The sequence below is a fragment of the Etheostoma spectabile genome, chromosome 18, assembly GCF_008692095.1.
Source record: "Etheostoma spectabile isolate EspeVRDwgs_2016 chromosome 18, UIUC_Espe_1.0, whole genome shotgun sequence".
Taxonomy (NCBI): domain Eukaryota; kingdom Metazoa; phylum Chordata; class Actinopteri; order Perciformes; family Percidae; genus Etheostoma; species Etheostoma spectabile.
Genome location: NC_045750.1, coordinates 11495766 through 11511413, shown reverse-complemented (window position 1 = coordinate 11511413; position 15648 = coordinate 11495766). Strand labels below are relative to the sequence as shown.

The 15648-nt window shown below is 40.2% G+C and overlaps 1 protein-coding gene and 1 long non-coding RNA gene across 2 annotated transcripts in view; one reads left to right on the top strand and one right to left on the bottom strand.

Annotated features, from left to right (window-relative positions):
- Positions 1 to 2744, top strand: part of LOC116705797 (uncharacterized) — a 14503-nt gene extending 11759 nt beyond the window's left edge. Inside the window, exon 3 of the long non-coding RNA XR_004336043.1 lies at positions 2685 to 2744. This is a non-coding gene — a long non-coding RNA (uncharacterized LOC116705797). The remainder of the gene's footprint in view (positions 1 to 2684) is intronic.
- sash1a (SAM and SH3 domain containing 1a) overlaps positions 1 to 15648 on the bottom strand; it is a 249324-nt gene that overhangs the window by 206199 nt on the left and 27477 nt on the right. The gene's annotated exons all lie outside the window — the stretch shown is intronic.

The following is a 15648-nucleotide window of genomic DNA, read 5'->3' as shown; positions in this document are numbered from 1 at the left end:
CTAAAAATATTTGTTGTGTTCTCCACATTCAAAGCACTTTTGACCATAGGGACCACATGGTAGTGGAGAAGTGCATAGATGAAAACACATGCACACCCCACGCACAACAAAAGCCACGTGCACCTAGACAAAGGCGCTGGTTTTGTTAATCACAACAGGGATTAGTGAAAGCCATGCCACTGTTTCCTTACAGCTCCTGTAAGGTTTCCTTTTCCGTAACAAAGAATGATGCCAGCAAAGTAAAAGCCAGTGTCTAGAAATATGCATTGTGCTGTAGCTCATTATGGTTTATTGCTACTGCAAAAGTGTGGCTTTGATGAGGAAACAAACACCTTGTTTTCTGTGTATTAGCCAAACCACGGCAGAGTGTCAGGACCTGCTGTAGGTTTCATTTTGAGGAAATCTAATCCAGTCAGATAAGATGCTACTAGCAGGATGCAATACTAATGTGATGGCAGCTTGAGCTCATACTATACAGTATATGTGTCTCCTCTATCTATTTAAGCTTGGCTTATCGGTACAAAAGATCATTTTGATTATTGTTGCCTGCATGCAGGTTTGTCACTTTTTCCTCTCTCATTTTGGGCAAAGGCTATATCTCCATGGAGACCATGACAATGTTGACTTCAGGTTCAGGAAACCCACCTTTATCTGATCAGTTCACTGGTCGATTCCCCCCAACTGGAGAAATACAATATCTGAGCTACAGTGACTTAGAAGTGAACATCCACTCGTACTTACACTAATTTGATTGAAAAGGATGCTGAAGATTTGTGTTTATGCAGATTTATTTTCACTTTAGCAGATCTAACAATAAAAAAACATCTTAAGGTATGTCCTCAAAGCCATTTTAAGTTCTAAATAAAATGCCCTTCATACTATACTAGCAAATATCACTAATATGTGCAGCTTCACTCATTCTCTAAAGCTCGTCTATTTGTTTTCAGTCCCTATTTCCCAGCAGCTGCTGTCAACCTTACAGTCCCAGACGCTGTTTTTAGCTGTTAGAGTGGAAGTGTTGTTAGGAAACAGTGAAGATGACCATTTTTGGTTGTAAGGCTTTTAGCAAAACCCAGGCAGGCACATGGAAGGTGCAGAGACACTAAAACACGTCCTGCTATTGGGATGACACATATCAGCCATGCATGAAAGCTTACTTAATATCTATAAGTGGTTACATTAAATGTGTGAATATTGAGTATTGGTTGGTTATTATTAGTAACACATTGGGCGAGGTTGTCAATATTTCTTCTGGTCTTTCCATCAGCTTTTTCTGAGGCATTGGCATTGTATTTGTAAAAGACATTTTTGAATCTGTTCATACAGCCATGGTTCCAGACATGACAGGCTTATCTTTATGACGTTTTTCAAAATGTAATGAAAACGAAATAAACATTGGTTAAAAAAAAAACTTTGTCTCTTATCTTTTAATTCATGCTCTCTATCATTAGATTTGTCTTTTTCAGTCATGTTGCCTTGCTAGCTGACTGAGGCCCAGAAATATGAATTCTGGGCTTATCAGTCAAATGGGATGTCAGAAGAGTTTCACCTCAGTGCCTACAAAAAGGCAGATAAGACACAAACTACGAATTGAAAATGTATTATCTAACTAAAAGTAAGAATTCGCCAACTAGAAGAAAAGAGTGAAGCAACTGGAGGATCTAATTTAAATTAAATATGATCAACAAAGAATTAAATCATATTTAATCAAATACTCCCAAGGAGAGCTGAAGAAAAGAGTCTGTTTTATCTAAACAGCTAAATGTTTTAGTACTGTGTGTGAGGACAGAGTTGCATAACCCACAAGCTTATTTAAAATAGATTTGGCATGAGCTAAAGAGCCCACAGGGGATATACACAACTTGTGGAACTCCAACATAGCAGAAAACCTGGTTCTATCTGCATCACGCTAAATGTGCCATCCAAAAGCCTGAGCCCCCAGTTCTAACGATACGCACTCGGCTGTTAGATTACGGCTCATTTACTCACAGCAGGGTCTTCACTTATCAATGATTTAAACCCTCGTGGTGCTCTGTTTTAAAAGAAACAGGGTCCGTCTATTAAGAAGATCCCAGAGAAAGATAGAGCAAGACATATGTATTTATATTCTGTGCGACAAATATTTACTGCTGTAACACTATAATTTCCCAATTAATTGGGATCAATATCTATCTATCTATCTATCTATCTATGACCCAGGTGGATGTCACCGTTTACTTTCAAGGAAGAGATGTTGTATCGGGTTTGTGTCCAAACACATTTATCTCTAGACCTGTGCTACATATAATTCATCAGTCATTTCTTGAATTTAATCTGACCAGAGATAATAGGAGTTCTATATCTGTATAAGGCTTTAGCTATACAGACAATACTTAAATGCCATGCAATAGTAAACATAACGTCAGCTTTGTCCCTTAATATGGGACTTTTAATATCAAGCAGGATGATCTGAGCCAGCTCAGAGCGGTGCTAATAAGTAGCCTTAATCTCTGCAGACAGCCCAACAGAGCCAGATAGTGCAATGGTAAATAGAAAAAACACAGAACAGAGCTACTCTATTAGAGCAGAGGACACCATTCTGATTTAATTTGTCATCCAGAGAAAACACAGAGCCACCCATCATCCCAGGGGCCTGCTTCTAGTCCACTGTGTTTGTGTAACTCACTTTCTATCTCCCTCTGTAGCCATCTCCATTAGTTCAAGATACACACAGGCACACAGAACAAGTCTAATGCTTTAAGGTCATTCTTTTTACACTATCCATGGAGCCCAGCATTACACAGAATTAAAACATGTTAAACTAACATCTGACTTTTCACTAAGCACCTTTCTCTGCCGTTCTTGAATTATTATTATTTTGAATTTTCTATTCCTGTAGATATTTTTCTACAGTAGTTCTGTCTTGGTCTTGTTTTCCACAAAAAACATTTGATTGGAGTTGTGGGTGGGAATCTGGCAATGGACTGGCAACTTCTACCCGTCACAGCACCTGCACAGTGGTGTTACTAGATGTCACAGAGGTAGTTCATTCATCTGTCAGACAATCAGACTTTGCAGGGACAACTTGTTTGTTTTTGTACAGACTGCCTAGTACACACTGAGAAATGAACAGAAACATATATATATATATATATACATACACAAGCGCTCTAAAGCACTCATAGAGGTGCATGTCCCAATCAATTCTCTTTCAATCCAAAATCGATTAATAAGATTTTGGAATGAATCCATTTATAATTCAACTGTCACCTTCCCCACCATTCTCATCTTTCTCAGCCTGCTGTGTGTCATGCAAGCAGAGAGTGGCAACATTGAAAACAGCACCTGACTGTTACTCCTGTAACAACAACACAGACAGTCTGCCGCCTCACACCTTATCACACACACACACACACACACACAACACACATACTCACATACACACCCCGTCTCTATCCCCACCCCCCTCCAAACTGACTGCCTCGTGGACCTTCTTTTTGTGTTTCTTAACCCCCCACCCCCAGTCACCTCAATAATCCCTTCATGTACCACATGTACTGTGTGTTGTCCTGTGCATCATTGTATTACTTTGTGTTTATTGTATTCTTATTTTTTCTCCTTCATATGCGTATCGGATGCTGTAACTTTAATTTCCTTGCGGGATTCATCCCAAAGGGATTAATAAAGCTAATTCTAAGTCTGACCCCCCCCCCCCCCCCCCCCCCGAAACATACATACAGAAGGTGATGTCAACTGAATGGGAGGTGATGAAGGATCACCCATCAAGCTCTGAAGTAGAGAGAAGACAGGGCACTATGGCCCTTAGCACACACACACACACACACACACACACACACACACACACAACACACACACACACACACACACACACACACACACCCACACACACCCACACACACACACAACCACACACACACACACACACCACACACACACACACACACCACACACACACACACACACCCACACACCACACACACCACACACACACACACCACACACACACACACACACACACCACACACACACACACCCACACACACACACACACACCACCTTGCTGTCTATTGTGTGTGTGCCTCTGTGGGGAGGATTTAGGTGGGCACGAATGATCATGTTCATGGAAGCACTAAAGAGAGAAATGGAACACACTCACAATTCTTACCCACCCCCATCCTTTCTGAAATAGCCTTCCAAGCCTGGCTGCCTGATTAAAGCTCTTTGTAGTCCGTGCTGTAACTCCTACACATCTGCACAGTTACCCAGTTGCCCCAGAGCACCCCCCCCACCCCCCCACGTGTAATGTAAATGTTGGTTCTCTACCTTTGCAGGCAGTGGAAGTATTTCTTTCCCTATATATTGCCAGGCAAATAATCTGTAATTTGAATTGTAAATAAGATGTCTATCCCCTTCAAATGAAGATAAATGATGTAGGCATTAAGGCAAAATCTGTACCATAAATCAACTTTAAACAGTGTTTGCTCCCTCTTGGTGTTTGTACTTCTGTGGCAGTATCACAGTGTGCCAGGGGTTACACACTCAACCCACCCCCGCCTGTCATGGCATGTGATGTTTTTCTAATTACTCTGAAAAATGACGAAGCTCGTCTCCATCCGAGTGTGTCGCTGACTACGCCACCACCGGCTGCCAAGACATACATCACTCTAATTGGCTCAAATAGCTCTAATATATGCCACCATGTTGCCTTCATGGATCAGCAGCGTCGTGTTTTGAAAATCAATACAGGAACAGCATAATGGGACAGAAAAGTGTTACGTTCAATAAGCAGCCCAATGACTTTGGCATTTCGGTGTTAATCCTTTTGCTATCCACCAGTGGTGAGAGCGGTAATTTGCAGTAATTGGAGGAACATTAAGGCCTGAGATTGAGACAGGAAGGGTTGAAATATGTCAGGAAGCACAGTGTTTTGTGTGTGTCATTGGTATGAGTGCATGTGTCCAGTGTAATATATATTTTTTAATTATAGGTATCCTGATGCCTGGAAATAAGACAGAACAGAGGGTGGGAGGTTAATGCTGCAGGGCACTGATGCTTAATCATTGATATTTGGCACAATTTTCCAATGTGTGGGTGATATGATGACCTGTAATCTCTGGTTTTGTTGTGCATATTTTGCTGCACTAGTTTTGCATAGGTCATATAACAGTGATTGGTGTTACACTGCAAAAGAACATTTTAAAGGCAAACCAATAAAATATGTGAAACCCTGAGTTGTCCATTAACTATGGGGAAAATTGACAGTTTTGAAAATGTTTGTAATAAACATATATATATATACATACAAAATATATGATTTACAGTAAAGGAAATGTATTATTCAAATTAATATTTAACATGCCAATGATTTAAGATATTTAAAAAAGCAAATTAAAGTTTGCAGAATGTCACCTGTTGTGAGCATTGTAAACCACAATCAAAGCATGTATTACAAAGTAATACACCCTATTTTTATGTTTTATAAAAAACTGACACTTGGCGTTTCATCTGCATCTGAATGATATCTTCAAAGGGACATCAAAGTCATAATCTTATAATAGTAACAGTCCTGAAAGGATGCAGATTTACACAAAAATCCCAGTGTTCTCTGTGATTCAATCCTTTTTATGTCCTGTCAGTTTGTTTCATTGTGCTGGAGAGTAAAAACCCACTGAGCTCTGCTACTCAGAGTAAATTTCCCATTCCCATTCAATTCAGTTAACATTTTAAGTAGACATACCTCTGTGCAATACAAGGCTACAGAACAAATTATACAGCACATGCAGCTAGCATGACATGCTATTCTTTAGCATCCAAACTCTGCTCATAACCAAACATGCTTCTTGCTAAAACCTTTAGAGGACCGTGGTTGCATGTTTCAAACCTGGAGCTGATGGATGAGCGGAATAAACTGGATGGCAATCCGGCATAAAATTGATAGTGTGTTATCATCTACTGTATGTCATACATACTGTACATGTTATTAAACTGTCCTATACACCTTCAGTCTACATCTTCTCTTTTGAATCCATTGTGACAGACTGACTCAGTGGGAGATGATATACCAAATTCCCAGCAGAATGTCCTTGATAAAGCACCACTGGAGGTCTCCTCTTCATTCCTTGAACTGATGTGTTCTCTATCTATATAGTCTATCTCAGATTAAAGGACAGAGAGAAAAAAAAAACGATATCGCCCACAGGAGACATAGATCACTGGCGTCATGGTGGAAATGGAAGGTGGCCTTGCAGTGGGAACGTTTAGCCAGAAAATATTCTCCCTTCCTCTCCATCTATCCCGTTCTCTTTCTGTCTTCCCCTCTTATCCAGATGTCCTTTGATAAAGCAGCTGTACAGGAGATTTCAGCCTAGTGTCATTGGTCTTCATTTGGACCCATGAAATGGTTTGAGGAATGATAAACATGGGTTCTCAGAAGCCATGTACCATTGTGGTGCAAAAACCTTTACCGCACTGCGATTCTGACCGTGCCTAAAAAATAAACCCCAGCCTTGGGTTTTTGCTACCTTATCACACTGTTCCAGCTGTTGGTGCTCACAGAGGCTCAGCTGCCTTCCTGTGTGTGTGTGTGTGTGTGTGTGTGTGTGTGTGTGTGTGTGTGTGTGTGTGTGTGTGTGTGTGTGTGTGTGTGTGTGTGTGTGTGTGTGTGTGTGTGTGTGTGTGTGGTCAGAGAATGAGGAGAGAAAGGAGGAGAATGGAAACGACAAAGAATGATTCTGAAACTCAGGTACTGAACACTGCTCTTTGCTTGTCAACATCTTTTTTCGACATAAATCTTTTGGTGAATTTATGCCATTTTAGATTTACATATTTTTTCTGGAATTATCTGTGGTTGCCATTACAAAAATGGAAATGATGAATCCTAATGTATTTTTTATAACACTGTACTGAAGATGAATCCTGCTCAGTTACTACTAGTCTTTTTTGTGAAGGACAGAGACTTACTGCAAGTGTAGCATGTGTCTCAGTAATAGAGGACCCAGGTGGCAGAAGGAAGCATGCAGTCTGTCTCATGCCTGTCCGACTTCTGTGTCCCCTGCCCTAAGCCTCCCATCTATTCCTGGATCCAAGCATAAACAGAGCTGGGCTGTGCGTGTGGCACACTGGTTGTAAACAGTGGGGAAAGGAGAATGTTGACTGATCCAAGAAGTGCCCAAGCCAAGTGACACAGTAACGATCAATGCTAAAGTATAGTAGCCTGCATGCCTGTGGATATAGTCCATGATGGTGTATTTCATCTCCAACCTGTACTAAAGAATACAACATACAGTGCCTGCAAGTATCCAATTTTAAATATTTTACACCACTTCGCCTTTTAGTTATAACAAAGATACATCTGCATGCAACACGGTAGTGCATTAAATGAATACGCTCCTGTGTTTGTCATGAAAATAAAGACACAAAAATAAAATAAGTCATAAAGACTGTGGGCTACATATTGGATGTTGCCCCAGCTGGCCACGGCATGATTTAATACTTTGAGTCAGGAGCAGCAAAGAACTGATGACTGCTCAGTGGTGTGTGGGAGACCCATCCAGGCACACTTAATAGAATGCCTGTTATGGTAGCCATGTTACATTGGGGAACTTAGAGTAAACAAACCAGGACCCAAGGGAGAACAAATGGCAGGAGACATCTAAACATGTATATATACACAAAGGCTGGAAGAGATTAGGATTGACTCAAGAAACACACACACACACACACACACACACACACACACACACACACACACACACACACACACACACACACACACACACACACACACACACACACACACACACACACACACACACACACACACACACACACACACACACACACACACACACACACACACACACACACACACACACACACACACACACACACACACACACACACACAACCAACATCACAGTCTAGTCAATTTGATGCACGTACTGCTAGACATTTTCATGTTTTGCTTAGTAAAAAACTTTAATCTCCATCCCAATGGGAATAGTAAATCACTACTGACAGCTAATGTCATGTCTCACAGAAACAGTCTAAACATAGTCGGTCTAACTGTATACAATCCCTGTTCTGTAGTTAGTATCTCTGTTGCACAGGACTTTAAAACAAATTTTTATGTTGCATGTGATGATTTCATTGTTTCAAATTGCCTTGGCTTTTATGTCTTCTGTTATGTAGAAGTTTGTATCATTTCGGGCATTATTAGTGGTGTAATTTACGAGATACACACTTGGTTCCAGTTGCACTTGCACTAAGCTAACCAGCTGATAACGCTAACTCGCCCAATGTTGGACATCGGTGGAAAAAGCATCTGGGGGGTTGTTTGGATCCAGGTCGTGGTGCAAAGGACCCTAGGGTGAAATTACTCCAAACCATCACTTTAAGTAGAAGCTTAATTACCTCAACGGCAGACCCCAACTGACCCTTGAAGCAATATTTCCTGCTCTTAAAGACTCAGACATCAGCTCAAACATTGAACAGATAACATTACCAACATCACATAACCCATCCTTTATCCTGTCTCAGCCCATTTCCTAAATGAGGTAATTCAGCCTGACATTGCATTTATTTTACCCATAATTAACTTTTCAATCTTGAGCGGCTCCTTTGTTCAGCCTCTCCTCAAACCCCCAAAGAGCTCATAATTATAGAACTTTAAGCTTACTAGAAAATAATTATCCAATTTTTATTAGTTTGTGTGAAACAGCCTTCTGCTTTTCAATATGCATAGATGTCATAATTGCATTTACTACCCTGTAGAACAAAACAGCCATCCATGTTTTGGGGTCGACAGGCTGTTTATGAAATTTAATGAATGAGAATTTTAGCTTCCAAAATGTACAGTCCTACCATCATTCAGAGTAAAATGTCTCTTTGTATGGACTTTCCTTGTGGATGGAATACCTTGGTATTGAGTAAATGTGTGTTTATACATGCCAACATGTGCCTTCCAACTTTCAGTCCTTGCATGTCCTGTATGTGCATGCAATGGGCATGTATGTACGAGGGGAGCACATTTCTAGCAAGAACATGGTCAATGTGGTTAATTAGTGGTGACAGATTAAACACGAACTACAGCTTTGTGTGCATGTCTGGGAAAGTTCCAACACACAAACAAGTAAACAAATGCAGACCAACACCACACAAAGGGCAAAAAGAGAGAACAAACTCTGCATGGAGCTCTTTGGGCTGCGTACCGAGTTGGCAGACGATACCAAGCTTCTGCTTCTGTTGAAGGACTAATAGACTGGGTACCTACAATGTCCTAAAATTCTCTGTCTGAAGTGCAGCCAGTGAAAATAAGGTCACCTTATTTTTATTTTTTTCACTCGCAGAAAATTTCTAAATGATCTTGCTGTGTTTACTTAGCTGCCAGATGGGAATGGAAAGCTCTTTACAGGGCCACACACTGTTTTAATTCCAAATGGACAACCAAGCCATTGATTGTTTTTGAAAAGGGCTGCAATCTGAAACATGAAACATAAAACAGCTCACTCACATAAACTGGGGTTAATTGGGGGCAGAGATGTTCACTAACTCTTTAAATCCTTGTACACTTTAGTCCTTACACATTGGGACAGACATTTGTTGTGCATGTATTTTGTTGAATAAAAGAGGAAGACAGCTTAATAGTATATTATAGAAACATTTAAGAATGAAGGTGTCAAATATTAAATTCAAAAATCTTGTTGACACAGCTTTACAAACTCTGCCTTCAAACTCCACAGTGGATCAAGCTGGAAGTCCCCTCTAAACAGAGTAGGCAAAGAAACAGGACATGGGTAACTCTGTCCAAAACAAGGGACGTTTTATAAACAAAAGAATCCATGTTGTACATCAGCCATCAGTTTTAAGTTTTAACAGACTGCATTTCATCAGGACAGTCCATTTTTGGCGAGGTTATGAGCCACAGTTTCATGTAGTGGAGCTACTGCATAGATATGTATTTTGCCTGGTAATTGTTTAGCTCCTGGCCAGGCCTCCAACATAAAGTTATGCTCTGCTGTAGATCCTTTAAATAATTACAGTGTTGTTTGTGTCTTGTGTCTGATTTAATTCAGCTGAAACTTTCAACTTTAAACATCTGTCTTGTCCTCAAATAAGCCTATGATCCGGCAGTTTGTGCACACCAGTAATCTTTACCAGATATGTGTTTATGGGGAAGCAGCACTAAAAGCTTTGGACAAGGAGAGGTCAGGAGCAGGGGTTATCTGGGTAATGTTTTTAGGGTGCGAAGGGGGGGGCTGGCCCACAGCCCTGACCCCAAACATGTCCACCGCTGTTCAAAGCACACAACGTCAAACAAGTCACTCTGAGTCTCAGCAGAGCCACTTAGAGTTCAAAGTTGTGCAGCAACTTTCAGTTTTTTGGAAGAAATTGAAATGTTTTTGAACATTTACTCAACGTTTTTTAAATGAAAACATGGCAAAGTCATTTACGAGACAAACACTTTGCGACAGGTGATAGCACACAGAAGTAGTTGATAAACAAATGGGAGGATAGAGGGTGAGAATATTCTCTTTATCTTTATCTCTTATTTAGTGATTTGAAAAAGAGAATCAATAAGGTAAAATAAGCAATGACTTCTTAACTCAAGCTCTTAATGCAGCGAATTGCATAACCACTGACCTCGGGTCAGATCAGGATAAGCATTTAAAGAACTAGAACCCTGCTCATATACTGTCATCAGAAGTTAAATTAATCACCATCATGTTGTCATAATGAAAATACAGCCTACCTGTTTAGGGGCTAGAAACCAAACTGAGCGTGTTTTTCATTCAGTAGTAGGTTCATGGTCATTTCATACACTCAAAAAACAAAAAGATATTTAAATTACGACTACCTCTGGAGAGGCCTGGGAGTCCCGTTATGTGCGCTGTTAGGGATTTATGACTGTGTGTTTGTATTTATTGCCCTAACAAAATAGTGTGAGTTTCATGACCCTCAGGGCCCAATGAGACCCAATCAAGTTAGATTTTCAAATTTAGAAGAAAAAAAAAGGTTATAAACCTTGCCTTGGATCATTTACAATTGGTCTTCTTCAGATCCTGAAGTATTTTATACAAGAAAATCTGATTAGAGCAAAAGTGAAACAGGGTGATTAGAAATGATCCGCTTAATAAACTCCAGACCTCTAGAACTACTAATATGGCAAATATGCTCCTCTCTTTTAGATGATCTGGTTACACAAACATACAAAAAAGGGGCCTACTTGTCTGTGCTATACAGCAGATAATAAGAGTAGAAGAGAGAGAGGAGGAGACTAATGGTGGCTGACCTAATCCAAGGTCTGTTCTATTCTAATTAAAACCTGCAACCCATTCATTTGCTCCCATAAGGACTCTACAGAAAGCAACAGACGGAGGCCTGATTTAAATGAATGGTGAAATTAAACACAGAAACAAAAGGGCACAGCCATAGATAATTGCAGAGGAAAAAGCAGCTCAATTGAAAGTGACATCACCAACATAAACAGCCTTCTCAGATGAAAGCACATCCTGAATTGGACGCCTCGTATTCAGAGCGAGGAAGTAATGAAAGTCAATGAGAATACAGTAGAGTAGGCCAATATGAAGCAAGAATGTGCTGTTAGTAATTGTCTGAGTGAACTGGAGTGGTGGAAGTAACTTGTTACTTGCTCATGTTATGTTACTATCAGAGTGGGTTCTGCTCATGTGACCTTAGCAGTTGCATGCAACTCTAATGCCCCCAGGCTACAACGGCTGTGTCTGTGTCTGTGTCTGTGTGTGTGTGTGTGTGTGTGTGTGTGTGGCCATGAGACTATCTTGGGCATGAGTGTAAGATAGAAATACACTAGCTTTGCTGGTATGTGACTAAAAACAAAACTCAAAATGAAGCAGCGCTTACACATTTGTCATGTTCGTGATGTGCTGCTTGCTTGTTACATTATGACAGTCTCAGCCGTGGCCCCGAGGCTTTGGAATGACTTGCTTCTGCATGTCAGATCGGCCCCTAGCCTTCAGGTTTTTAAATCACGACTTAAAACTCACTTTTCTTCATTGGCCTTTAAACCTGCTTGAGAGTTGACTTCTGCATTTTATTTTTTTTGCAGTTTTATTTGTTATGTTTTAAATGTTTATTTTGTTATTCGCATATTCATAGTCATGTTAATGTCCAGCACTTTGGTCAACCTGGTTGTTTTAAAATGTGCTTTACAAGTAAAATTGGATTGGATTAGATTAAATTTAAGGCCCATAGGGACACTGGGCGGTTGTAGCATTAATAACTACAAGCAAAACTAAATATGTTGCGTATAAGCACTAAATACCTATATTTAATACTAAATTTATGTGCAGTAAAACCTGTAAACATGAACACTGAACAGTACAAATTTATTTTATTTTTTTAATATTGAAAAACCAAAAACATGAAACCGTGCATAATGGGAGAAAAAAAATACAGAAATTTAGAAAATTAGTGTTAATATAAAAAACTGATGAATGAATAATTATGTGTAATACGTAATAATATATGGCCTGTAGCCTGTCAACAGGTTTACTGTAGGCTATGCATTGCACTAATGGTGTCTTGGTCTGTAAAAGACCACGTTCTCAGCGTGTCTGCTCTACAGGTGCATATAACATACTGTATGTGCAGAATATAGTCAAGTGTCCCAGTATCAGAACCTCTAGGTAGACATGCACTCAATCTGCATCTCAACTTACCATATATTGGTTGATATCTCAACCAAATGCTGAGATATCAGCAAATTTCAACATACATTTTTAAATGGTTGTTTAAATTGTGCAGTTTTACTAAGAATAAGAGTAATTACAGTCCCATTTCATTGGCCAATGTTTAGGTGAAGCCTTCTACTGACAGACGTGATCTAAACCTCTAGCAAAAGGGCGAGTCAGTCTCATATCTGGATACAGATTTATAAAAAGTGCTTAAAAACAATGAAATTATATCTAAAGAAATATTGTTTGATTAAATCAGAAGTCATTTTTAGTCCCAAAACCAAACAACTTAAAACTGTTTGCAGCGGGCGCCTGGGTAGATCACCTGGTAGAGCAGGCACCCATATATAGTGGTTTACCTCTTGTGATGGCCACAGCCATGGCCACACAACCAGCTTAAGAGCGGTAACCTCATGCACTTATATTTTTACATCTTCATTTGTTGCAAACGTTTATTCAGTTACAAATAACTTACAGGACACTTGGACTCATTTCACATGCATCATACTTTATTTGATTTATACAAAAGTATCTTTTAGCAAGCGCGCACTATTAGGTACTTTTGGATGGTCATACTGTTATATAACCGGTTTTTCTTTTGAGCTTACCAGTTGGAGTCCACACCTGGGAGTGATTCAGGTCTGATGGCTTAAAAGGGGTGACGCTCGGAAAAAGGGCAGCTTTATAGGGGAGGTGGCCTAATTGGACACTACCACTGCTTGATATGTCGGGGGGGTAGCTTTATTCTCGCTGTAGGTATTCTGGGGTTTAGATTTTATATAAAGTAATTTTTGTAGAGTTAAGATAAGTAAAAGTATATGTTAGTTTGAATGCATTTTAGGTGGGTTTGCCATTGTTTGTTTCTGAAGGTAGTTTGCAGTTATTGTTTGTCTCCCCCTTTGTGTTTAAATTGGTCTGATCAGCCAATATACAAGTCCCCTTTGGGCGTTTCTCAATATGTGTTCTTCTATGGACTTGTGTCCTTGTGTCCTTGTGATTGAAACGTCATGTTGGTGGCCAAAGTACGACCCATACACAAGTTAGCATTTCGCCAAGAAAGTTAAATCCCCGGTGTGTGATCTCGACACGCCCATTTTTACACGGATACATCGGACGGTAACTGTGTGAACTTAGCCGGCAGGTATCCCAGCATTCAATTCGGGTGTAAAGCGCTTATGGTTTCCGGTACACATTTTTCACAATTTACGTCTATTATTAAATCAATAAATTCATTTTTAATATGTTTTAAGGCGAGAAATCAGCTGTGTAGATTTGAATATAGGCGTTCAACGAAAATTGATGGTGAATTAAAAAGCCTTCGGAGTTTGAAAGCTCCGCAACCCCGGCGGGCGAGCTTGCTACGCCGCCGGGAATGACTCTCGCGACCCGGTCAGTCAGTCACTCACAGACCCCTCTGGCCCCACGTCTAGACAGACCACTCTGGCCCCACATTTAGACAACCACTGCAGCAAAGCCAGGTCCAAGATATTGTAAGATATTTTAACAACTTTTTCCGCTGTCATATATATATATACTGTGCTCTTCATCCTGGCTCTCCTCCCTCTCGGGCTCCTCTTCTGCTTCTCGGTAACATATCACGACGCAGGTGACTAACTTTACCCAGTCCATCTATAATTTTAATACCTATTTTAACGTTTCTTTTCTGCTTTCAATTAAAATTGAATCCCGAACAATGTTACAAGGATTTTTTCCCCGCCGTTGTGTCGATATTTATAGTTATTGGCCCTTGATACTTAAGCACTTTAAAAAACCTGGAAGCTGAACCAAAACAACAAGGCGTGTGAAGGGTGACCGTCCTTCTTTATTATGAATACCCCCATCAAGCTAACTATAAAGTGGCAAGCGCCCTCTTTGCTGGGGGTGTTGCGCATAAAAGGAGAACGCTTCGTCTCAAAACTGTCAACGCGTTTTGTGTGCTTCTGAACTTGCGAGTTCAGTCTTCCAGGTACAGCTAGCAAGTACGGTCTCCCCAAGAACACAAGTCCTTTCTTTGCTTACTTGGTATTGAGAAACGCCCCACGTTTCTTTTTTAGGAAGGTCAGTTGTATTTTTGAGTCTCTTATGTTTTGAGCTTTAGTTACTGTCTGTTTGTTTGACCTCTTTTAAGAGCCCAGAACTTAATCTTTATTTGTGCGAACCATTTCTGAGATAAAAACTCTTACTTTTGAATTTCTCTTGTGCCTCCTCATGCTTAACTGCTTGTCCCTCACACTCCTCGACACAGCCGCCGCAGGTTTGACTCCGCCCTGTGGCCCTTTGCTGCATGTCATTCCCCCCCCCTTTCCCCTTTCATGTCTTGCAGCATCAAAAACACGCTGTAAAATGTATTTCTACAATCAACAACATATGATTTCTTAATACAGGTATTAAAAACTTTGCTAGTATTTTTTCCATTGTCAAGGAATAAGAAGTTAAAACTAAAATACTACCACCACACCTGTCAGATAATCTATCCTAGCCTACTTTGCTACATGGCTAGGGTGATACAAAGAGATTTGAGATACGCTGTAAAATGTAATGCAAAGCCACAAATTCTACTCTACGGTCATGTGGGATGCTGCACGTAGTATTGACGTTTGCATTACACTTAAAGATGTTGCTAATATTTAACCACTAAGATGTTAGAAACACTTCTTTTTATTGTTTCCAATCCCTCTTTCAGTTGGATGACTATAGTTGCTACAGTACGGGAGCAGTGAGGCGCAGGTGCTTTTGAGATTCTAAACAGGGAACAGAGAGAAGAAATGATATCGGTTTTGTTCAGCTGTCGCTTTGTTTCTGTGAATTGTATGGATGGCTAAGCATTTGGGCTCAGGAGCCTCTAAGCACCAAATGATCCTGTCCCCCAAGTGGCCAAGCTGCTTTTGGACAAGTATGGAATAGAGACTGGTGAGAACATGTGGCTGTTTTGCGG